The sequence below is a fragment of the Delphinus delphis genome, chromosome 15 (assembly GCF_949987515.2).
Source record: "Delphinus delphis chromosome 15, mDelDel1.2, whole genome shotgun sequence".
In the NCBI taxonomy this organism is placed as follows: Eukaryota; Metazoa; Chordata; class Mammalia; order Artiodactyla; family Delphinidae; genus Delphinus; species Delphinus delphis.
Genome location: NC_082697.1, coordinates 69,192,917 through 69,218,226, shown reverse-complemented (window position 1 = coordinate 69,218,226; position 25,310 = coordinate 69,192,917). Strand labels below are relative to the sequence as shown.

The window sequence follows — 25,310 nt, the reverse complement described above, 5'->3', positions numbered from 1 at the left end:
ATTCTGTGTGGCTTTGATGAAGATGCAATGTCTTGGGTCCTTATGCTGGCCCTGAATGCCACTCCCACTAGGACATCCCACATGGAAACCATGCTGCCCAAACTAGCTTTGCCCTGTCTAAAGAGGGCTGTCAACCAGGCTTTACATATCTTGGTCTATATTCCTTCAGAGCTCTGTTCTGCTTGCTCCAAAAAATAACCAGTTAGTTTGCTGGGCTCAGTGAAGAACAACAAGTTAGTTTGCTGGGCTCAGTGAAGAACAAAGTCAAACAGAAGAAAACAGTGCCCAGAGGTGGGGAAAGACTGAGTACTGAGGACATTGCTTGAGCCCCTGGATCCAGCTATTGCTTGAGCCCCTGGATCCAGCTATTGCTTGAGCCCCTGGATCCAGCTATGCCTGAAACCAATGTACTCGAACTTTTCAGTTAGGCAAGCCAAGAAATTCTCATTTTTCCTTAAGCTGGCTTGAGTTGGGCTACTGTCACATACAACTTAAAGCATTTAGGGCAACTACTATGTATCAGGCCCTGTACCACAAAGCTTTGCTGCAACAATCCTATACAGTGGAATTTCTCCCTTTAATAGATGAGGAAACCGAGGCACAAATTAATTTAAGCAACTTGCCCAAAGTGCAATAGTTCATAAGTGAATAACAGTGGAATTCAAATCAGTTTGAGTCCAAAATCTTTGCTCTTTCCCCAGCACCAAGTTTTAACTTTCACTTAACTTGAACACAACTTGGGAGGGCCATAAAGTCAAACTGAAAATGCTATTTCTCTCAGGTCTTTACACTTGGGCTAAAAAGAATAGATCACTGTTGTTGTTAAGTCGTACCATAGATCCTCTTAAAATTGCCACTGAAAATCTTATTAAGTTTTCTGTTCAGAATGTAATGCTTGGTAGTAAAAAGATACAAGCTCTTTGTGAAACGGTTTGTATCAGAAAACATGTCGTAAAAGCTGTGGGCTGCCAGGTAGCTGCCAAAGAAGTCATTTTACTTAAGTTCAAATAACATCTAGAACACTTAACAGCTGGGGATTTTTGCTGGGAAGGAGTTTGTTTGTTTGTTACAAGGTAAGGGCGATTGAAAGTTCCAACTAGAATGGCTGGAAATATCAACATGCAATCCACAAATTCTCTCCTCCCACGTCCTCTCCTAAAGTGGTTTCTGTGTTTGTCTGATCAACTGGGTCTTGGTTGTTCGTTTGTTCTGGGCTTGGGCGGGTGAGAAGGGGTCTTTTTGTTCTGTCAATCTGATCTAGAGCTCATAAACTCAAGTGCCAACAGGAATATGTAGATGAGGAAGAAGCCAGGGTTGTATTCTTTTTTCAAAGACCCTTGATCTTCTTTTTTTCTTTTTAATCTTCAAACATGGATGAGTACTGTTTGCATCCAAAGGAAAATATGGGGTCTTGACACATGCAGTGCGTCAACATGTCTCTCTACCTTTCACTTTCTTATCTTTAAGGATACCTGGAAACAAGCATGGATGGAATCAAGATTCAGAGATGAGGAGACAGTGGTGATAAACAGAGAGGATGAGACAAATTGGAAAGTGTGTGTGACTGGGTGGCCAGGGATGCAGGACCACTCTTACTACATCTTTCAGAAATGAGGCAAAGGCAAGCCAGAAATTTGCAAGTCAGTGTGAAAGCCACCGATTTTTCAGTGTTACCTAAAATTATTTTAAAAATTGTGTTCACCGGACAAAAACACTTGGGGTGGTTGAATACAGCCCATTGGTTTGGGGTATTTGGTGTAGAGAGGAGAACTGGATAAAGCCAAGAAAGTCTCGATGGATTTTTATTTTAAAAGGAACAGAACTATTTCCATGAGACAAGAGATCTGAGATGGAAGGAGGAAAGTGGGGGGGTAGCAATGGGGGAATTGGGGGAGAAACTATAGGTACCAGCCATGCTTATGATGTGTGAACTCTTAGAAGAAAGGTGGAGAGAGAGGATAAGAGGCTTCTCTTTATATCTAGCAATAGAATTCCCTTTGCTGTTCCTATAGAAGAATTCAGTATCTATTTAAATTGCTTTAAAAATTTTTTTGACATAGGATGAAAGTTTGTTTTAGCTACACCACACAGAGGGTGGAAAGCCTCAGCCCCAGCATGTCACTCACCTTTCTGTGCCCCAGTTTAATCATCTGTAAAATGGGACTCCTAAGGGCACCTACCTCTTGGAGATAATGTTGGTAAAACACTTGGCAGCGCCTGACCCTTTTAAATTCTCAACGGATGTGGGCCACTATTATTTATTATCTCATTTACCTTGGCTAAATTGTCTAAACTCTCAGAATTTCTCTTTCCTTATAGTTAAATGGGATATTAAAAAAAATCTGCCCCTTATATGTATAACTGAATCACTTTGTTGTACAGCAGAAATTAACACATCATTGTAAATCAACTATACTTCAATTAAAAAAAAAGAGGAATAAAAATCTTCCCCTTGGGGAGGATTATTACATAGCCTTGTATACATTAATCACCCCATTACGTGCAGTTTCACTTTCTGTGGTTTCAGTTACCTGTGGGTAACTGCAGTCAGAAAATACTAAATGGAAAATTCCAGAAATGAACAGTTCATAAGTTTTAAATTGCACGCTGTTCTGAGTAGCATGCTGAAATCTCACTCTGTCCTGCTCTGTCCCATCTGGGACATAAATCATCCTTTTGTCCAGCATATTTTGCCCATTAGACACTTAATAGCCATCTCTGTTATCAGATGGACTGTCCCAGTACTGCAGTGCTTGTGTTTAGGGTACAAACCCTTGGGTATAGGGTTCAATACTATCCGCCATTCCAGGCATCCACTGGGGATCTTGGAAAGAATCCCCCACGGATGCGGTGGGGGAGGACTATTGTATATAAAGCGTATGGCACAGAGACAGCAGAAGCAAGAAGAACTACAATCCTGAAGCCTGTGGAATGAAAACCACATTCACAGAAAGATAGACAAAATGAAAAGGCAGAGGACTATGTACCAGATGAAGGAACAAGATAAAACCCCAGAAAAACAACAAAATGTAGTGGAGATAGGCAACCTTTCAAAAAAAGTGGAGATAGGCAACCTTCCCAAAAAATTCAGAATAATGATAGTGAAGATGATACAGCACGTCGGAAAAAGAGTGGAGGCAAAGATCAATAAGATGCAAGAAATGTTTAACAAAGACCTAGAAGAATTAAAGAACAAACAAACAGAGAAGAATAATACAATAACCAAAATGAAAAATACACTAGAAGGAATCAATAGCAGAATAAGTGAGGTAGAAGAACGGATAAGTGATCTGGAAGACAGAATGGTGGGATTCACTGCTGCAGAACAGAATAAAGAAAAATGAATGAAAAGAAATGAAGACCACCTAAGAGACCTCTGGGACAACATTAAAGGCACCAACATTCACATTATAGGGGTCCCAGAAGGAGGAGAGAGAGAGAAAGGTCCCAAGAAAATATCTGAAGAGATTATAGTAAAAAATTTCCCTAACATGGGAAAGGAAATAACCAACCAAGTCCAGGACACACAGAGAGTCTCAGGCAGGATAAACCCAAGGAGAAACACTCTGAGACATATAGTGATTAAACTGACAAAAATTAAAGACAAAGAAAAATTATTGAAAGCAACAAGGGAAAAATGACAAATAACATACAAGGGAACTCCCATAAGGTTAAGACCTGATTTCTCAGCAGAAACTCTATAAGCCAGAAGGGAGTGGCATGATATATTTAAAATGATGAAAGGGAAGTACCTACAACCAAGATTACTCTACCTGGCAGGGATTTCATTCAGATTCGACAGAGAAATCAAAAGCTTTACAGGCAAGAAAAGCAAAGAGAATTCAGCACCAAACCAGCTCTACAACAAATGCTAAAGGAACTTCTCTAAATAGGAAACATGAGAAGAAAAGGACCTGCAAAAACAAACCCAGGGCTTCCCTGGTGGCGCAGTGGTTGAGAGTCCGCCTGCTGATGCAGGGGACACGGGTTTGTGCCACGGTCCAGGAAGATCCCACATGCTGTGGAGTGGCTGGGCCTGTAAGCCATGGCCGCTGAGCCTGCGCGTCCGGAGCCTGTGCTCCCCAAAAGGAGAGGCCACAACAGTGAGAGGCCCGCATACCTCAAAAAAAAAAAAAACCAAAAAAAACCCCATAACAATTAAGAAAATGGTAATAGGAACATAAATATCAATAATTACCTTAAACGTGAATGGATTAAACGCACCAACCAAAAGACACAGGCTTGCTGAATGCATACAAAAACAAGACCCACATATATGCTGTCTACAAGAGACCCACTTCAGACCTAGGGACAAACAGAGACTGAAAGTGAGGGGATGGAAAAAGATTTTGATTTCCATTCAAATAGAAATCAAAAGAAAGCCTGAGTAGCAATACTGATATCAGATAAAATAGACTGTAAAATAAAGAATAAAGAAAATAAAGAAATAAACAAACAAGAGACAAGGAAGGACAATACATAATGATCAAGGGATCAATCTAAGAAGAAAATCTAACAATTATAAATACATATGCATCCAACATAGGAGCACCTCAATACATAAGGCAAATGCTAACAGCTATAAAAGAGGAAATCAACAGTAACACAATAATACTGGGGGACTTTAACACCTCATTTACACCAATGGATGGATCATTCAGACAGGAAATTAATAAGGACACAAAAGCTTTAAATGACATAATAGACCAGATAGATTTAATTGATATTTATAGGACATTCCATCCAAAAACAGCAGATTACACTTTCTTCTCAAGTGCACATGGAACATTCTCCAGGATAGATCACATCTTGGGTCACAAATCAAGCCTTGGTAAATTTAAGAAAACTGAAATTATATCAAGCATCTTTTCTGATCAAAACGCTATGAGATTAGAAATCAATTACAGGGAAAAAAACGTAAAAGAATCCCAAACACATGGAGGCTAAACAATACATTACTAAATAACCAAGAGATAACTGAAGAAATCAAGGAGGAAATCAAAAAATACCTAGAGACAAATGACAGTGAAAACATGATGATCCAAAACCTATGGGATGCAGCAAAAGCAGTTCTAAGAGGGAAGTTTATAGCAATACAATCCTACCTCAAGAAACAAAAAAAATCTCAAATAAACAATCTAAATTTACAGCTAAAGGAACTAGAGAAAGAAGAACAAACAAAACCCAAAGTTAGTAGAGGAAAGAAAACACAAAGATCAGAGCAGAAATAAATGAAAAAGAAACAAAGAAAACAGTAGCAAAGATCAATAAAACTGGGGCTTCCCTGGTGGCGCAGTGGTTGAGAGTCCACCTGCTGATGCAGGGGACACGAGTTTGTGTCCCGGTCCGGGAAGATCCCACATGCCGTGGAGCGGCTAGGCCCGTGAGCCATGGCCGCTGAGCCTGCACATCCAGAGCCTGTGCTCCGCAACAGGAAAGGCCACAACAGTGAGAGGCTCACGTACAGCAAAAAAAAAAAAGATCAATAAAACTAAAAGCTGGTTCTTTGAGAAGATAAACAAAATTGATAAACCTTTAGCCAGACTCATCAAGAAAAATAGAGAGAGGACTCAAATCAATAAAATTAGAAATGAAAAAGAATTTACAGTGGACACTGCAGAAATACAAACCATAATAAGAGACTACTACAAGCAACTCTATGCCAATAAAATGGACAACCTGGAAGAAATGGACAAATTCTTAGAAAGGTATAACCTTCCAAGACTGAACCAGGAAGAAATAGAAAATATGAACAGACCAATCACAAGTAATGAAATTGAAACTGTGACTAAAAATCTTCCAACAAACAAAAGTCCAGGACCAGATGGCTTCACAGGTGAATTCTATCAAACATTTAGAGAAAAGCTAACACCCATCCTTCTCAAACTCTTCCAAAAAATTGCAGAGGAGAGAACACTCCCAAACTCATTCTATGAGGTCACCATCACCCTGATATCAAAACCAGACAAAGATGTCACAAAAAAAGAAAATTTCAGACGAATATTACTGATGAATATAGATGCAAAAATCCTCAACAAAATACTAGCAAACAGAAAACAACAACAAATTAAAAGGATCATACACCATGATCAAGTGAGATTCATCCCAGGGATTCAAGGATTCTTCAATATATGCAAATCAATCAATGTGATACACCATATGAACAAACTGAAGAATAAAAACCATATGATCATCTCAGTAGATGCAGAAGAAGGATGTGACAAAATTCAACACCCATTTATGATAAAAACTCTCCAGAAAGTGGGCATATGGGAACTTACCCCAACATAATAAAGGCCATATACAACAAACCCACAGCAAACATCATTCTCAATGGTGAAAACCTGCAAGAATTTCCTCTAAAATCAGGAAGAAGACAAGGATGTCCACGCTTGCCACTATTATTCAGCATAGTTTTGGAAGTGCTAGCCACAGCAATCAGAGAAGAAAAAGAAGTAAAAGGGATACAAACTGGAAAAGAAGAAGTAAAACTGTCACTGTTTGCGGACGACACGATACTATACATAGAGAATCCTAAAGATGCCAGCAGAACACTATTAGAGCTAATTAATAAATTTGGTAAAGTAGCAGGATACAGAGCTGGAGGAATCAGACTCTCTGAAATCAGAGAGTAATTAAGATAATATGGTACTGGCACAAAAACAGAAATATAGATCAATGCAACAGGATCGAAAGCCCAGAGGTAAACCCATGCACCTATGGTCAACTAATCTACGACAAAGGAGGCAATGATATACAATGGAGAAAAGACAGTCTCTTCAATAATTGGTGCTGGGAAAACTGGACAGCTACATGTAAAAGAATGAAATTAGAACACTCCCTAACACCATACACAAAAATAAACTCAAAATGGATTAAAGACCTAAATGTAAGACTGGACACTATAAAACTCTTGGAGGAAAACAAAGGAAGAACACTCTTTGACATAAATCACAGCAAGATCATTTTTGACCCACCTCCTAGAGTAATGGAAATAAAAACAAAAATAAACGAATGGTACCTAATGAAACTTAAAAGCTTTTGCACAGCAAAGGAAATTTTAAACAAGACGAAAAGACAACCCTCAGAATGGAAGAAAATATTTGCAAAGGAATCAACAGACAAAGGATTAATCTCCAAAATACATAAAGAGCCCATGCAGCTCAATATTAAAAAAAAAAAACCACCCAATCCAAAAGTGGGCAAGAAACCTAAATAGATATTTCTCCAAAGAGACATACAGATGGCCAGGAAGCACATGAAAAGCCACTCAATATCACTAATCATTAGAGCAATGCAAATTAAAACTACAATGAGGTATCACCTCACAGGTTAGAATGGGCATCATCAGAAAATCTACAAGCAATAAATTCTGGAGAGGGTGTTAAGAAAAGGGAACCCTCTTGCACTGTTGGTGCAATGTAAATTGATACAGCCACTATGAAGAACAGTATGGAGGTTCCTTAAAAAGCTAAAAATAGAATTACCATATGACCCAGAAATCCCACTACTGGGCATCTACCCTGAGAAAACCATAATTCAAAAAGAGTCTTGTACCACAATGTTCATTGCAGCACTATTTACAATAGCCAGGACTGGAAACAACCTAAGTGTCCATTGACAGATGAATGGATAAAGATGTGGCACATATACACAATGGAATATTACTCAGCCATAAAAAGAAATGAAATTGAGCTTCGTAGTGAGGTGGATGGACCTAGAGTCTGTCAGACAGAGTGAAGTAAGTCAGAAAGAGAAAAACAAATACCGTACACTAACACATATTTATGGAATCTGAAAAAAAAAATGTTCTGACAAACCTAGGGTCGGGACAGGAATAGAGAATGGACTTCAGGACACGGGTAGCGGGAAGGGTAAGTTGGGACAAAGTGAGAGAGTGGCATGCACATATATATTCTACCAAATGTAAAACAGACAGCTAGCGGGAAGCAGCCACATAGCACAGGGAGATCAGCTCAGTGTTTTGTGACCACCTAGAGGGGTGGCATAGGGAGGGTGGGAGGGAGATGCAAGAGGGAGGAGATATGGGGATATATATATATATATATATATATATGTATAGCTGATTCACTTTGTTATACAGCAGAAACTAACACAACATTGTAAAGCAATTATACTCCAATACAGATGTTAAAAAACAAACAAACAGGAGAAATACAATACATAGCAGAGTTTGGGGTCAATAGCTCCACCCCCTGCAGGCTATGCAATCTATCTGGGCTTCACTTGTCTCAGCTGTAAAGTATGGATAATAACACTTAATTTTAAAGGTTTTAAAGAGATTTGACATGTTATATATATCAAGTTCCTGACACTCAGACACTCTTATTACACTCAAGAAAAATAGTAGTAGCTGCCATCGCCACCAGTGCCACTATTATCGCGGTTATTATGATTCATCTTGTATTTCTATTAATCACAGGAACTTTCTCTGGAATCGCATCCCTGTGTATCAATATCTGTTGGGAGAGGAGTCAACTTATTCATTCATTAAACAAATATTTCTGAAAAACAAATAAAAAGAATTACCATATGACCCAGCAATCCCACTACTGGGCATATACCCAGAGAAAACTATAATTCAAAAAGACACATGCACCCCAATGTTCATCGCAGCACTATTTATAATAGCCAGGTGATGAAAGCAACCTAAATGCTCATCAACAGACAAATGGATAAAGAAGATGTGGTACATATATACAATGGAATATTACTCAGCCATAAAAAGGAATGATATTGGATCATTTGTAGAGATGTGGATGGACCTAGAGACTGTCATACAGAGTGAAGTAAGTCAGAAAGAGAAAAACAAATATTGTATATTAACACATATATGTGGAATCTAGAAAAATTGTACAGATGAACCAGTTTGCAAGGCAGAAATAGAGACACAGATGTAGAGAAAAAAATGTATGGACACCAAGGGGGGACAGTGGGGGGTGGGGGCGGGGGGGATGAAAAAGATAAAATAAAATAAAGTGTTTAGCACAGGTTAGCACAGCTTAACCACGCACATTGTAGACACTCAATCTGCTGTTCCCAATGTGCCTGAATATCCTGTTCCTCCTGTCTCCCTCCTTCCTCTACTCTCCTTCTTTCTTCCTTCTTCCAGGGAAGCTCTGCTGAAGGCTACAATACATCCCAAAAGGCAGGTCAGGAGCAGATCATGCAGCTGAGAGACCATGGCTGAGGGTTTTATTTCAAGATGATGGGGAGCCATGGATGGTCATTAAATAACAAGAAGGTCTGCAACAATTTTGAGTGGAGGGGAGAAAAGATCAGGATCTTTGAAAGCAGTCAAGAAGCTCTACAGGTGAGGAATGATGAGAACTTAACTAAGGTGGTAAAGGTGGGCAAGAAGCGGAAGAATCAAATTAGGGAAATGAGGCAGAATCAATAAAGCTCGGCAACAGATTCGATATGAGGTTAAGAGAGAGAGGAGTGAAGAATGAAGATGAAGTTCAACCTCAGACGACTAGAAGATTGTGATGCCCTTAACAGAAGTCTGCCAGGAAAAGGGATAGGTTGGATGGACAAAGATATATATCTTGTCTAGGACGGGAATGAGGCACATGCAAGCCTAAATGTCTAACAGACAGCTAGAAGATTGACAGAGATTCCATGAGGGTCAACCGTGTCCGTCTTGTTATATGCCCAGTGCCTAAGGCAGAGCCTGTGTAGTATAGACGATCAATAAACACTTTCTGAATGAATGAATGAATGCTGGGCCAGAATTCAGGCAAGAACTTGAGCCTGGAAATGAGTGTTTTGGAGTCTCCTTATATAGATCCATTAGCTGAAAACATACAATTTAATGGAGCCGCCCAAGTATAGAGTGATAGGCAGAGAGGAAAGGCGGTCCAAGGAGGGATCTTCATGGGGAAGATGCTGACAAGTGTCAGTAGGTCTTTACCAGGGTTGATAAGTGAGGAAAGAAGAGTCAGCAAGGTGAACGTACACCAGAGAGATCTATCAGGAAGTGGGTCTTCTATTCTGAGGTTGAGAACCATTACATCAGCATTCCCAGAAGCTACAGCTTGGAATCCTAGAAGGACGAGGGCCCCGCTGGCACCTGAACAAGAAAAGAGTTGCAGAAAAAGCAACAGAGCAAAAACCTCCCCGGCTTGTTAAATCCTGCTTGAGGCAAAAGAAATTCCAGCAGATTCCAGGAAACTGTCAAGAGGAGGAATTGCCCTCACCAAGACAGCACGACAACCATATCCCAATAGGGCCAAGATGCCTTGTCAGGGTGTCACCGAGCAGGACCCTCAGTGGCCAAAGAAGCCAGTCTGCCAGTTGAGGGTTGATACCCCATTGTTTCACTTTGTCCCTCCCAGCAATTCCAAAGATTCACCCATTTCCCTTGGGTCTGAGCTGCTTGCAACAAAGGGAAAGTATTTTCCCACTCAGCAACTATGATCCTTGCTAGTCTTGCTCGGTCTTTCTTGACTGATTTGGCTCATAATTTAGTCAGCTCCTTGCTGTCTTTCCTGGGTAATCCCCAAGTTACTGCCGTTGAGGTAGAAGGGACATTGCCCTGAAGTGGCAGGGCTTGAAGTTGATCTTCAAAGAAAAATAATGTGATTTCTTTTCAATTGTTATAGATGCTTTCATGGTTTTTTGGAAGGGAGGAAATATCTTTTCTGGTTCTATTGGAAGAGGGGGAGAGAGATCTAAAATATTAAATTCCAAAGACTTTCTTGACCTTCACACCTGACACAATCCCTGTTCCAGGTCCCAGCGTGAGGACTCAGTAAATGTTTGGTCAAGTAAATTCATGCAATCAGAGGGCATTCCCTCACAGGCAACACTTATTGTGGGTCAAAAACTATTCTTCCAGCTGTGTGCTCTGTCTCCTGGAACCAAGTCACTGTTTTCTCCAAGCCAAACAAAGTCACTGTTGACATTCTTCCTACTTCTGCATTTAGTCTCTCACCAAGCTATTGGATTTTACTCCACAAATCCCTTTCAGATTAGCCCTCACCCCTATATCCCTACTGTCACAGCCTTCCTTTAGGGTTTATTATCTGGAGCTAGAAAGCATCATTACAATAATTGTCTCTCTCCTGGTTCTAGCCAGGAGGAATTTGTTCTAGTAACTATACCCTATATATATGCTAGTTATCTTCGCCAAATAAAATTATATCATTATTCTCTTATATAAAAAAACTCCTGGGGACTTCCCTGGTGGTCCAGTGGTTGAGAATCTGCCTTCCAATGCAGGGGATGCAGGTTTGATCCCTGGTCAGGGAACTGAGATCCCACATGCCGCAGGGCAACTAAGCCCACGTACTGCAACTACTGAGCCCGCGTGCCACAACTAGAGAGAAGCCCACGTGCTGAAACGAAAGAGCCCATGTGCCGCAACTAAGATCTGATGCAGCCAAAATTAAAATAAATAAATAAATAAATATTCTTTAAAAAACCTTCTGGGAATCAATTTTTTCCAGAATAAACTCTATACTCCCTACCGAACTTTCCAGCCTCACCCCTAGTTGCTTCTCCCATTTCAGCCAGTGTCCCAGCCACTCTGAGCTACTCATTTTTCCTAAAATGCAACCAATTCTAAGATGCGTGTGTACCTTTCCTTTCCTTTCCCCAGAAGTCCTTTTCCTCTTTTGATTGCAGAGCAATTTATCTTCTATAATCCCCTTGCCAGTCCTTCATGGTCTCAAACTTGGTCCCACTCACCCTACCCTACTCTGCTTGTATCCTAAGTGTTGAGGCAAGAGATCCATCATCCTCTGTCCTTTGAGGGGGACAAAGGACATCCCTTGTCTCCCGCAAGAGAGGACATAGTCCTCCAAGATAGAGTTTTATCTCCACTATTTATTTCCTGAAATGTCCCCAGAGTGGGAAGGACAAATAGCATCATGTCCATTTGATACGTGGAAGGAGACAGTCTCAGGCAGGAGTTGTCACAGCAAGACAAGATGTGGAAGGTAGCACAGAATCATTATCTGGCTCTGTATCTTCTTGGCCCACTCACTGAGCAGCTCCATGAAGTACCATGTAGTACCCGAGAGCTCTTCTCACCCAGAATTCCAAGAAAAAAACCCCCAGCTCTCAGCAGGAGCCCAGGATGACCTGCTCTGTCCTGCCAGCCAGCAGGGCCAGTGATTCCTTCTAGAAAACTGTACTGTGTGGTGTAGATGTTTTCCTAAAAGAAATGAAGCAGTCTCTAGGAGAAATGAAGCTCAAAATTAAGTGCCCACAACCACACAACTTGATATTTATTATTGGGAAAAAACCAATATATGAACATGGAAAAATAAGCAAGCAATACAGAAAGATATACCATGAAAAGGACATCTATCTCTCAACACTCGTGCCCCATGCTCTCTCCCCAGCAGTTGTTTACCTCCTAAAACTATGCCACCTTATATAATGAGTGCACATTTTTGAAATGAATGGAAACACAGTAAAAATACTAATCGATACCTTGATCTTTTCACTTAAAATATACTTTAGAGATCATTCTGTATGAGCCATAGACATCTAAGTCCTTTCATAGCTGCACAGTATTCAACTGTGTGGATGTGCCCCCAGTAGTTCAGCTTCCCTACTGATGGGCCCTTAGATTGTTTCCAGGCTCTAGTTATCAAAAGGGTTGCTGCAAATAGGTCATACATATGTCATCGTGCACATATGCCAATATCTGTGACATAAATTCACAAAACGGAAGACGATGGGCCAAAAGCTATGAAAGTACAAACAAAAAAAATGAACGTCCTTCTGTGGGTGATGGGTCCCTGGAGTTCTGAGTCATTCTACATGGCTCTGTTGGCCATCAGTGGGGAGCAGCTGACTTCAAACAGAGTGTCTGGCATGACACGGCCCTGCACTGCACACAGTAAAACCGCTCTGGGGTGAAAGAACTTGGGGTGCTTTGGTGTTTTCAAATTCATTGTCCATATATAAACCCTTAGCATGGTATTTAAGGCCTTTCATGATCTGGTGCATCATATAATGAAGTGATTTAGGTCTTATCTACAAGCCACACTCCTGCTTAAAAACTTGAAATCAGAATATAAGAGGTGCCAAGACGAACTCAGAGTGTGGTTAACTTTCCCCAAGGCATATGTAGACGTGGCCCCATGTTACATCTTCCTGGTCTGATCCCAAGTCATTAACCAACCCTCATGCATATCCCATAATAGTCATTAGTCACATCCAAAGAGGCAGAAAAAAGACTTTTAGTAATATAAGACCTAGGACACACCCAATTAGGAATAAAGATGTAGATTGGGAGTTGCACACTCATATACCTACGTAGCCCCACCACCACACACATACACAGACACACACCTTGTGTTATGACCAAGCCGAGTGGAGAGCTCAGGCCCCGTCCAAATGCAGCCACCACTATTCAGTTCAGTTCCACTTCCGCTCCCTTGTGAGACAGCCAGCCTGCTATCACAAGAATTTACATGCTTCCAAGACAAATTAGAAATACAGATTTGTATGTAAAACTTCCAAATTGTATAGAATTTGAAAATAATATTTTAAAAAGTTAATCCTAGGCCAGGCGAAAAAAAAAGCATATTGTCAGATTAGGTCCATGAGCCCTCAGATCTCTCTGCTCTCTTTCCCCTTCTTCTCCAAACAAGTTCTCGCAGTACTCAGCATCCATGCTTCCAACCTAAGTAATAGAAATCCACAAAGGTCTCCAACTTACAGCTGAAACAGAGGCTGGAAAGCAAGCCCACTTTTGTTGAAAGGAATGTTCTGAAGGACTCTCTGAGCCTGTGCTCCAGCTGTTGGAATGAAGCTCACATACTAAGCATTCTGAGGACCTCACAAGACAAGTTATAATTAAGAGCTAAATTATATATGACCAGCTGGTGAACTGAGTGTGTTGGGCCATAAAACAATGATCAGTCAGATCAACTTAAGAAAGCGACATTGCTTCATTACCAACCCTAAAGCTGCTTTGTTTTCCGAGGCTTCTTGACCCTTTCCCACTCCCCAGGTGGTGTTCTTTCCTCGATCCTTTGAAATGAGTTGTGTGCTCCTTCCTAAAGTGCCTCAGAGGAAGAGCAGAAAATCCGGGGGCTCCTCACACCCATCCTTTCCATTCCCCCTTTGAGTGGGATGTGCAAATTTGCTCCTCCTTGGAACAGCCTCTTGTACATATGGCATGTTCTTGGAGGAGATGTGCCTGCATCTTTGGGAACTCACTCGGGGCGGGGCTGGCACTAGCCTACGGCCTTCCCTTTCAGAACCAGAACAGCGGGGAAATGGGTCTTCAGGTTACCAGTCAACAGCACCCCAAATCTGGCTACCACTGTGTGTGTACAGGAAAACCAGGATGGATTTAGATGCATTTGACCCTGATTTTTCTGTTACTATGTTGAAATGTGAAACACTGGGAGAGATTTGAAATTTTCCATGTTATATATAAACCTTGCTGGGAAATTAAAAGTATCTCTCTACATATTCCACTCTATTGGCTGCCCAGCACCTCTTCAATGGTCTCTTGGTAATATCACCTGGATTTCCCTTTGGAAAATTATCTCTTCCTCGCTGGCTTTGGGCTTCGGGACTATTTTCCCAGATGCTTTTTTTATCTTACCCTAGTCATAGCATGAAAACATTCTGTCATTCGTTCAGTGGTTCATTTCACAAATACTGAGCATCTACTTTGTTTCAAGTACTGTCCTTGGTGCTGGAAACATAGATTGATAATTAATAGTCTTCTCACTTCTGACTTTATGGAGCTTACCTTTGGCCTAAGCGGGGCTAACTGTCAAGCTCCTTCAATGGAATTAGGATTGTAAACAGAATGACACAATAACTAAAAATGATTGGACTCATCTATTCCAGCTTTGGCACCCTTGTGAGATGTGGGAGGAATTTCTGATTCTCGGACCCAAGAATTACTTACATTTCTATCCACAGGAACTGCTGGGTGCTTACTTATATCTATATCCCTTTTCCCAGCCTTGCCATCAATGCCATGAGTACTCAACATACTTCCAATAAAATCCTCTTTTGTTTTTATTTACTGGTGTCAATTTTTACTACTTATAAACCAAGAACCTCCACTAATGTTGGAGCTGCTTCTCAGCCTATCTGGTCACTAAGCTGGCTTGGGTATCTCATCTTACCAAAACTTGGAGTGTTTTTTTAAAAAAATCAGTTTGATAAAAACAATAAAACAATTAGTTGAAAATAACTGAATCCACGCTGTAGAAAACATTACATGCAATTTGACACTACCCTTCTCTCTCTTCCTCTCTCTCTCTCTCTCTCTCTCTCTCGCTCGCTCTCGCTCTCATAGCTCTTCTCTCTTGATCCCCCCATAGAAATCAAGACTATCTAAAGCACAATCTTTTTTGGCCAAGCCAGGCAGAATGCAGCATCCCAGTTCCCAGACCAGGGATTGAATCCATGCCCCCTGTAGTGGAAGTGCACGGTCCCAACCACTGGACCACCAGGGAAGTCCCTAATGCACAATTTTAATAATAACCATTGGTGTCTTCTCACTGGATATTGTTACTGTCTTTAGGCAGTGGTAGCTAGGAATATGTATGCCCTAGTTCTTGCCTATCTTGGTTTCTTCCATATTTTAACTCACCCACTTCTCCATCCCTCAGTGACTGGCATAGCTCACTGTTTGGGGCATGCTTTAGTAAAGGTTTTGTATCAGTGCAAATATCCTAATGGCTTGTCTTTCAGACTCTCTGTATAGTGCAGTTTCAAGTGAGTCTTGAAGGGAACGTGAGTCTCTGAGATGTGCCGCAAATGCAGCCTATCCCTTTCTAAGCTGAATTGCACATGGCAGCAGAAAACATAAATCGTTTTGGTTATTTTCAGAGTCTAAGCAGATAATGTAAACAAATAAATATAGAAAGACATAAGGCAATATAAGGTTGTGGAAGCCTATGAATCAGAGAGCATGTGCCCTGCTTATAGAACCCACCACCACCTGGCTGTTGCCATGCAGAAATGTGGGCCCAGGATTGCCAGATCTTTCCATTTTTCAAGAGAAGTTTTGAAATCTGGATTTGTGGGTAAATCTACCAATTTTGGGATGTTGGCAATGACATAAAAGGGAATTAATGCTTGAAAACAAAACAAGATATGTTTATGGGCAGATTTTCGCCAAGGAGCTGTCAGTTTTCAGCTCTGGATCTTCCTTCATCTCTGCAATTCATCTCATAATATACCAGCTGATTGTGCTTCTCGATACTTTTAGCTTTATGTTTTGCTTCTTCCTTATTCTCTCACCTTGTTTGGAATCGATAACCTTCTTCCAGACCACTTGCTTTATAGTGTTGCTCTAGGAATTACCCCAGGCTCTGATGCTCAGGTGCTCTTCACTTCATTCCAGGCCTGGGGATGGCTGTCCAAGCCTTCCAGCCTCCAGCCTCTGCTGTAATGCTCTCCATGACAAGGAATTTACTACCACCCATCAGATGATTCCATCATATGAAGCCATATAATGTAATGGAAAGCATGTAGATTTTAGCATAAAACAAATACGAGTTCATCCCAGCTTGGTTACTTAGCCTGTGCAAGCCACAGTTTTATCTATTAAACAGATACTCGTTTGAGGAATTAAATGTGATGACATTGGCCAGCATGTTGTCCCTTTCACATAGGAAGTAAGGGGGTCATAGTGGTGGTTTCCATTCTTTCTATTATTTCTTCTCCATTCATCTTGGGAATGCCCTCCTGAGTACATATCAAATCTCACTTTCACATTGTAGTCTTCCAAAATTAAGAAACCATGTTCATATCTCCCCAGGTGTTCTCTTTTCCAGACTCAGTGGAACCGGTCAAGTGTAGAGGGACCCCCATATGGACATTAACCCCAGTCATTCCTGGGTTTCAAGCAAGACGAGGAGGTGTGTTTGCAGCTGTGGTAGAGAGGGACTTCTGGAAGCCTGTCTGGGGGACTGAGGATCCATCTGGGAAAGGGATTATCTTAAGAAGAGGGTCTTGGGGAAAGGGTTTCATTCAGTTACAATGCTCCAATCTGAGAGTGGGAAGTGGTAATAGCGAAAAGGTCTTTCTCAGCACAGCATGTGAGATTTGTGCTCTAACACAGCACCTGTGGACACATGCCTGGCTGACTAAGGAGAAGGCAGTGCAAAAAGAAATGAGTAAAAGAAGAACAAAAGGAAAAGAGCTGTTATGACTTTGTAAAACATTGGGACCCAGGGCAGGATCACTTGGAAGCTCATGAGACTGGACCGTGAGGGTGAGAGAGTTCTCCCATCGACACAGGCTTTGCTCCGCATCACCACCACCCCCAGCAGACAAACCCCTGTCAGGATTAAAGGGATACCGGCTCTGCAATGCTTTACACATTAAGCCTGCAAGAATTGCTATTATTCGGTGTGATGGTGTGTGGCTTATAGCATCTGTGACTTGACAATCAAGTAATGAGCTATTGATGAGGGAAATGAACCTGACGACAGCTGAGGCTGGAGACCATTAACATATAAGCCATTTCCTGCTGATGTTATCCCCTGGGATTCTTTGATAATAGCTAATAATTATAACCACATTTATTGAGATGTTACTCTGTGCAGGGAGTGCTTTATACGGATTATTCCATGTAAGCCTCACAACTCTATGAGAAAATTGTTATTACTGTTCTGACTTACAGATGAGGAATCTGGGCAGATGAAAACAACACAGTTCCACAAAGTGTTGGGAAATGGGGGCTCAGGCATACTCATCAGTAGAGAGTTTAAGAGATACAAGCAGAGAAGTGACAGGGTGTAATAGGGAAGAACAAATCTGACTGCATATTAGATCTGTTTCTTTTACTTTAACCTTTGTATTCTACTGCCTTTGCTTCCAGTTAAGAATGTTGCCTATATCCTGAAATATACAGGGTAGCCCATTCTCAAGGCTCTGACCTTTAAGAGTATAACACTTCCATTCATATAGAGATAAAAAGTTGCTGAACAGAGAATAACATTTGACTCATTGGAGGTTTACAGGAACATTGTGACCTGACCTATGTGGACAGCTGCAAGAACAAAGGATTCCGACACCAAGAAGTTTGCAACAACTAACCACAACCCCTCCCCCTTTTAGTGTAAAAGAAGCCTGAATTCTGACTGGGGTAAGAGGGTTCTCTAGGACATTAGTCTGCCATCTTCTCGGTCTGCTGGCTTTCCAAATAAAGTCATTATTCCTCGCCCCAACAACTCGTCTCCCGATTTATTGGCCTGTCGTGCAGCAAGCAGAACGAGTTTGGACTCAGTAACAAGAGCACACGTGATCCCCTGAGCTATGATTGTCCTCAAGGAGGGATGACGCTCAGACTGGGCAGAGATAGGCTAGAAGCACCGTGGGTGAGGATTCCACAGAGATGGATGCTGCTCCTCTACTTGACCATGGTAATAGGGAAAGGGCAGCGTCCGTGCCTTCCAGACATTTAGGTGCAAGGGGCATGAGCTGGGGATCTTGTTAAAAATGCAGATTCTGATTCAGTAGGTCTGGGGTGAGGCCCAAGATTCTGCACGTCTTAAAATCCCTAAGGGGATGCCAATGCTGTGGGTCCACAGATCACATTATGTGTAGTAAGGATCTAGGCAACTATATAACAATGGAGCTTGTGGTTAAAGAACTGACCTTGTGGGGAAAGAGTAGCCCGGCTCTGGTCTCAACTTATGCTGCCACTGAGCAAATTCAAAGCTGCTGAACCAACTCACTGCTACAGTAGCAGAGAAGAGAGTAGTAAGGAAATGAGACCCCACAGCCATCCACATGGGTCTCTTCTTAGTTCTCCAAATGAAACTAAAATGCCTTGCTTTTCACAATTAAAAAAATTTCACATTCAATGTAGCAAAACCACAAAACTAATAAAGTTAATTTTTTAACATCAATTTAATGCGATGGTAATATGTTTAATATTGTGGTAAATCAGCACCCATTAAGTGAGCGGGATATAAATTACTATAGCCAAGTTTCCTTTCCTTTTAGCAATGTCCCTCCGATTTTTAGTGTGAACTAACTGCAAAACTTAGTTTTGTACAGCTCACAACGATGTTATGTGGCCTTCGCTTGATACAAAAGCGTCCTTTATCTATTATGCTCACCTCTCTTATTTTTGCATTAGCCTGTGACAATGAAAGTCACACATTATCGCTTTCATGATGACAAATCAAAATTTTCATTTAATAATTACATTAGAAGCTGAAGTCTTCTTTCATCAAAGTATCTTTCGATTGCAAAAAGGAATCTTTGTTTTTATTCCTGCCAAAATACTTCTAAGTGAATACAAGAACCGGAAGATGCAAAATTATGTGCCATCTTGTTTTTTAATTTTTAAAATTCATTTTTAAAAACTATTTTTTTCTTCCATCAAAACAGTGTATTTTTATTTCCTACTTCCTCATGTGAGAATATAGATAAAATATCAGTTCTGTTTCCATCGCTACTTCCCAAACTTCTTCTGAATTGTTACTTTTATACTGTCACATTTACAATACTTACATTTGGTTCTAGAATGGTAATTAATTCCTCTGAGCTTTATCAGTAGGTTGATTCTGAAAATGAAAATCAATAGTTATTTCATTACTATGACTGTGAAAACGTGGTTCACCACAACTGTTTCTCTCTACAGTTAAATGTTCTTTCTCGTATGACTTTTTGCCTGGAGTTCAATTTTTTTGGAACTAATTACTTTTGGCATATTGTAAATTTTGTTCAACCTCTCCTTTAAATTTAGTATCCTATCAAGTTCTCCCGTTTCCCTGGAGATAATGTCTGATTATGTCTTTATTCTACCATACTATTTATTGATACTTAGCTATGTATTGAAACTTTTTTTTAACATCTTTATTGGAGTATAATTGCTTTACAATGGTGTGTTAGTTTCTGCTTTATAACACAGTGAATCAGTTATATATATACATATATCCCCATATCTCTTCCTTCTTGCATCTCCCTCCCTCCCAACCTCCTTATCCCACCCTTCTAGGTGGTCACAAAGCACCGAGCTGATCTCCCTGTGCTATGCAGCTGCTTCCCACTAGCTATCTATTTTACATTTGGTAGTGTATATATGTCCATGCCACTCTCTCACTTTGTACCAGCTTACCCTTCCGCCTCCCCACGTCCTCAAGTCCATTCTCTAGTAGGTCTGCATCTTTATTCCCGTCTTGCCCCTAGGTTCCTCATGACCTTTTTTTTTTTAGATTCCATATATATGTGTTAGCATAGAGTATTTGTTTTTCTCTTTCTGACTTACTTCACTCTGCATGACAGACTCTAGGTCCATCCACCTCACTACAAATAACTCAATTTCGTTTCTTTTAATGGCTGAGGAATATTCCATTGTATATATGTGCCACATCTTCTTTATCCATTCATCTGTTGATGGACACTTAGGTTGTTCCCATGTCCTGGCTATTGTAAATAAAGCTGCAACGAACATTGTGGTATATGACTCTTTTTGAATTGTGGTTTACTTAGGGTAGATGCCCAGTAATGGGATTGCTGGGTCATATGGTAGTTCTATTTTTAGTTTTTAAGGAACCACCATACTGTTCTCTATAGTGGCTGTATCAATTTACATTCCCACCAACAGTGCAAGAGTGTTCCCTTTTCTCCACACCCTCTCCAGCATTTATTGTTTCTAGATTTTTTGATGATGGCCATTCTGACCGGTGTGAGATGATATCTCATTGTAATTTTGATTTGCATTTCTCTAATGATGAATGATGTTGAGTATTCTTTCATGTGTTTGTTGGCAATCTGTATATCTTCTTTGGAGAAATGTCTATTTAGGTCTTCTGCCTACTGTTGGACTGGGTTGTTTGTTTTTTTGATATTGAGCTGCATGAGCTGCTTGTAAATTTTGTAGATTAATCTTTTGTCAGTTGCTTCATTTGCAAATATGTTCTCCCATTCTGAGGGTTGTTTTTTCATCTTGTTTATGGTTCCCTTTGCTGTGCAAAAGCTTTTAAGTTTCATTAGGTCCCATTTGTTTATTTTTGTTTTTATTTCCATTTCTCTAAGAGGTGGGTCAAAAAGGATCTTGCTGTGATTTATGCCATAGAGTGTTCTGCCTATGTTTTCCTCTAAGAGTTTTATAGTGTCTGCCCTTACATTTAGGTCTTTAATCCATTTTGAGTTTATTTTTGTGTATGGTGTTAGGCGGTGTTCTAAATTCATTCTTTTACATGTAGCTGTCCAGTTTTCCGAGCACCACTTACTGAAGAGGCTGTCTTTTCTCCATGGTATATTCTTGCCTCCTTTATCAAAGATACGGTGACCATATGTGTGTGGGTTTATCTCTGGGCTCTCTATCCTGTTCCATTGATCTATATTTCTGTTTTTGTGCCAGTACCATACTGTCTTGATTACTGTAGCTTTGTAGTATAGTCTGAAGTCAAGGAGCCTGATTCCTCTAGCTCCGTTTTTCTTTCTCAAGATTGCTTTGGCTATTCGGGGTCTTTTGTGTTTCCATACAAACTGTGAAACTTTTTGTTCTAGTTCTGTGAAAAATGCCAGTGGTAGTTTGATAGGGATTTCACTGAATCTGTAGATTGCTTTGGGTAGTAGAGTCATTTTCACAATGTTGATTCTTCCAATCCAAGAACATGGTATATCTCTCCATCTATTTGTATCATCTTTAATTTCTTTCATCAGTGTCTTGTAATTTTTTAATACAGGTCTTTTGTCTCCTTAGGTAGGTTTATTCCTAGGTATTTTATTCTTTCTGATGCAATGGTAAATGGGAGTGTTTTCTTAATTTCACTTTCAGATTTTTCATCATTAGTGTATAGAAATGCAAGAGATTTCTGTGCATTAATTTTGTATCCTGCTACTTTACCAAATTCATTGATTAGCTCTAGTAGTTTTCTGGTAGCATCTTTAGGATTCTCTATGTATAGCATCATGTCATCTGCAAACAGTGACAGCTTTACTTCTTTTCCAATTCGGATGCCTTTTATTTCTTTTTCTTCTCTGATTGCTGTGGCTAAAACTTCCAAAACTACATTGAATAATAGTAGTGAGAGTGGGCAACCTTGTCTTGTTCCTGATCTTAGTGGAAATGGTTTCAGTTTTTCACCATTGAGGACGATGTTGACTGTGGGTTTGTCATATATGGCCTTTATTATGTTGAGGTAAGTTCCCTCTATGTCTACTTTCTGGAGGGTTTTTATCATAAATGGGTGTTGAATTTTGTTGAAAGTTTTCTCTGCATCTATTGAGATGATCATATGGTTTTTCTCCTTCAATTTGTTATTTTGCTGTATCACATTGATTGATTTGCGTATATTGAAGAATCCTCGCATTCCTGGGATAAACCCCACTTGATCATGGTGTATGATCCTTTTAATGTGCTGTTGGATTCTGTTTGCTAGTATTTTGTTGAGGATTTTTGCATCTATGTTCATCAGTGATATTGGCCTGTAGTTTTCTTTCTTTGTGACATCTTTATTGGCTTTGGTACCAGGGTGATGGTGGCCTCGTAGAATGAGTTTGGGAGTGTTCCTCCCTCTGCTATATTTTGGAAGAGTTTGAGAAGGATAGGTGTTAGCGCTTCTCTAAATGTTTGATAGAATTTGCCTGTGAAGCCATCTGGTCCTGGGCTTTTGTTTGTTGGAAGATTTTTAATCACATTTTCAATGTCAGTGCTTGTGATTGGGCTGTTTATATTTTCTATTTCTTCCTGGTTCAGTCTCGGAAGGTTGTGCTTTTCTAAGAATTTGTCCATTTCTTCCAGGTTGTCCATTTTATTGGCATATAGTTGCTTGTAGTAATCTCTCATGATCCTTTGTGTTTCTGCAGTGTCAGTTGTTACTTCTCCTTTTTCATTTCTAATTCTATTGATTGGAGTCTTCTCTCTTTTTTTCTTGATGAGTCTGGCTAATGGTTTATCAATTTTGTTTATCTTCTCAAAGAATCAGCTTTTACTTTTATTGATCTTTGCTATCGTTTCCTTCATTTCTTTTTCACTTATTTCTGATCTGATCTTTATGATTTTTTTTACTTCTGCTAACTTTGGGGTTCTTTTGTTCTTCTTTCTCTAATTGCTTTAGGTGTAAGGTTAGATTGTTTATTTGAGATGTTTCTTGTTTCTTGAGGTAGGATTGTATTGCTATAAGCTTCCCTCTTAGAACTGCTTTTGCTGCATCCCATAGGTTTTGGATCGTCGTGTTTTCGTTGTCATTTGTTTCTAGGTATTTTTTTATTTCCTCTTTGATTTCTTCAATGATCTCTTGGTTATTAAGAAGTGTATTGTTTAGCCTCCATGTGTCTGTATTTTTTACAGATTTTTTTCCTATAATTGATATCTAGTCTCATAGCGTTGTGGAAAAGATACTTGATACAATTTCAATTTTCTTAAATTTACCAAGGCTTGATTTGTGACCCAAAATATTATCTATCCTGGAGAATGTTCTATAAGCACTTGAGAAGAAAGTGTATTCTATTGTTTTTGGATGGATTGTACTATAAATATCAATTAAATCCATCTTGTTTAATGTATCATTTAAAGCTTGTGTTTCCTTATTTATTTTCATTTTGGATGATCTGTCCATTGGTGAAAGTGGGGTGTTAAAGTCCCCTACTATGATTGTGTTACTGTCGATTTCCCCTTTTATGGCTGTTAGTATTTGCCTTATGTATTGAGGTGCTCCTATGTTGGATGCATAAAAATTTACAATTGTTATATCTTCTTCTTGGATTGATCCCTTGATCATTATGCAGTGTCCTTCTTTGTCTCTTGTAATAGTCTTTGTTTTAAAGTCTATTTTGTCTGATATGAGAATTGCTACTCCAGCTTTCTTTTGATTTCCATTTGCATGGAATATCGTTTTCCATCCCTTCACTTTCAGTCTATATGTGTCCCTAGGTCTGAAGTGGGCTATGTAGTGAATCTTAAATCAAAATAGTTGTCCCTCTGAAAGTCAAAAGCTCCTAATGTTTGGAGCTGATGATGAGTAGTATGATGCTGACTTCTTGTTTTCATTTTGATTTTTTTTTCCTCATTTTTTGCTTTTAGGGTTTCCCTTTTATCATAGATGTTATGACATTTTGTGGTAATGTTCTATGTGGGTTTTTTGTTTTTGTTTCAATTCACTGGGCACTAGGTGTACATTTTCAATCTGAACATTAAAAGTCCTTCAGTTCTGGAGAACTGTCCTCATTACTTCTTTGATACTTTCCCCTATCATTTTTCCCTTGGTCAGATGTTCAGTGCTCTTGCATTGACCCTCTGGGTTTCCTTCTCATATTTTCCACCGCTTTGTTTTCATGTTCTTCTTCTGAGATATTTCCCAGATCTAATTTTCCAACTTTGCTATTGAATTATTTTCTCTTCTGACAAATACATATTTACTATCTAGGAGAGAATTTCTTAGTATGTGTTTATTCCATTTTCACTGTGTTCTATGCTTGTTTGAATATTTTCTCAAATCTCCCTGAGGACACACATTAGAGTTTGGAGAAGTTCCCTCCTGTTCTTTGCATGAATCCTGTTCCCTGTTGTGTGGCTGTTCATTTTGATGTCTCTCTTCCATGTTTGAGGGTCTCTCATTTGAAGACCTTTGACTTTTCATGCTCAAGAAGAAGTCAGTTAAACCTGATGAGGGTCCTGTGGTATAGATGAACCTTGCTCATTTTGCCAATTTGCTCTAAGTGAGAGCAGTTTGGGGAAGCAAGTAAACCATAACCTGGTGAGCCCCTAAATGATAAAATGTAAAAGACATTTCTCTGGAGCCTTCCAGTTTCTGTGGAAGAAAATACTCCTTTTTAAAAAAGTATTAGAGTAGAAGCTTAGCTTCCAAGAATTATGCCCTCCAGAGTGGAGTGGGTCTGACTGTTTCATATATAAACTTTTGATTAATCACATTGTTTTCTACCTCACAATTTTAATCCTACACTTTTTTTTTTTTTCTTTTTTTTGTGGTACTCGGGCCTCTCTCTGTTGTGGCCTCTCCCGTTGCGGAGTGCAGGCTCAGCGGCCATGGCTCATGGGCCCAGCCGCTCCGCGGCAAGTGGGATCTCCCCGGACCGGGGCACGAACCCGTGTCCCCTGCATCAGCAGGTGGATTCTCAACCACTGTGCCACGAGGGAAGCCCCCTACCCTCTTTTATACATGATATTTCATAGTGCTGAGGCCCTTAAATACGTGGAAGGGCATATTGCCTCCCTCCTTATTTGAATCTCCTTTCTGTACATACTCTGGGCTGTGGCTTCCTTATTCTGTTTCACCAGTTTTCAATTCTTCATATCTTATCCATCTTCCAGAAATTTGATAAAATCTTTCTTCTCATGGCTCTCTTTTTATCTTCTTATCATTGAATAT

The 25,310-nt window shown here is 40.0% G+C and overlaps 1 long non-coding RNA gene across 1 annotated transcript in view; it reads right to left on the bottom strand.

Annotated features, from left to right (window-relative positions):
• Positions 1–19,516, bottom strand: part of LOC132438813 (uncharacterized) — a 103,493-nt gene extending 83,977 nt beyond the window's left edge. Inside the window, exon 1 of the long non-coding RNA XR_009522226.1 lies at positions 19,483–19,516. This is a non-coding gene — a long non-coding RNA (uncharacterized lncRNA). The remainder of the gene's footprint in view (positions 1–19,482) is intronic.
• Between the last annotated feature and the right edge of the window lie 5,794 nt (positions 19,517–25,310).